The 450-nt window shown below is 57.1% G+C and overlaps 1 long non-coding RNA gene across 1 annotated transcript in view; it reads right to left on the bottom strand.

Moving 5' to 3' along the window:
- LOC102670989 overlaps window positions 1–450 on the bottom strand; it is a 14146-nt gene that overhangs the window by 13095 nt on the left and 601 nt on the right. The gene's annotated exons all lie outside the window — the stretch shown is intronic.

Raw genomic sequence — 450 nt, 5'->3', positions numbered from 1 at the left:
ATTTTCAGCTCCCCGACCGCCCTTTTCTCCAACCCCTGCCGATCCTCGCTTCCCTTCTTTTTCTTCCTTCCTCTTTTTCTCCCGGCGTCTCTCTCTCCCTCTCTCCCTCTTCTCTCCTCTTTGTATCTGTGTTTCTTATTTTCCAGCCACCCTCCACCTTCCAAACCCCCCTCGTCACCGTCCTCCCGCCCCTTCTCCTCTCTCTCTCTCTCTCTCTCTCTTTCTCTCTCGTCCCGCAGACAGTAACCCTTCGATTGCTCGTTGGTGACCGAGCGTTACCTTTGTCGCGAGCGCCGTTACGATTTTCGTACGACGTTCTCGAACGTGGAGAAAGGTGGAGGGAGGTACGGAAGGAGGGTGGAAGGGAGGGAGGGAGGAAGCGTGTGTGGATCGAGTTTCCACAAGGGGGGGTTCCACAAGGGGCGTCCAGCTTGACCCCTCTCGCCACCG

This window comes from Apis dorsata, unplaced genomic scaffold, assembly GCF_000469605.1.
Source record: "Apis dorsata unplaced genomic scaffold, Apis dorsata 1.3 scaffold_279, whole genome shotgun sequence".
NCBI classification, from domain to species: Eukaryota; Metazoa; Arthropoda; class Insecta; order Hymenoptera; family Apidae; genus Apis; species Apis dorsata.
The sequence above is the reverse complement of the archived record's forward strand: the minus strand, read 5'-3'. Positions and strand labels throughout refer to the sequence as shown.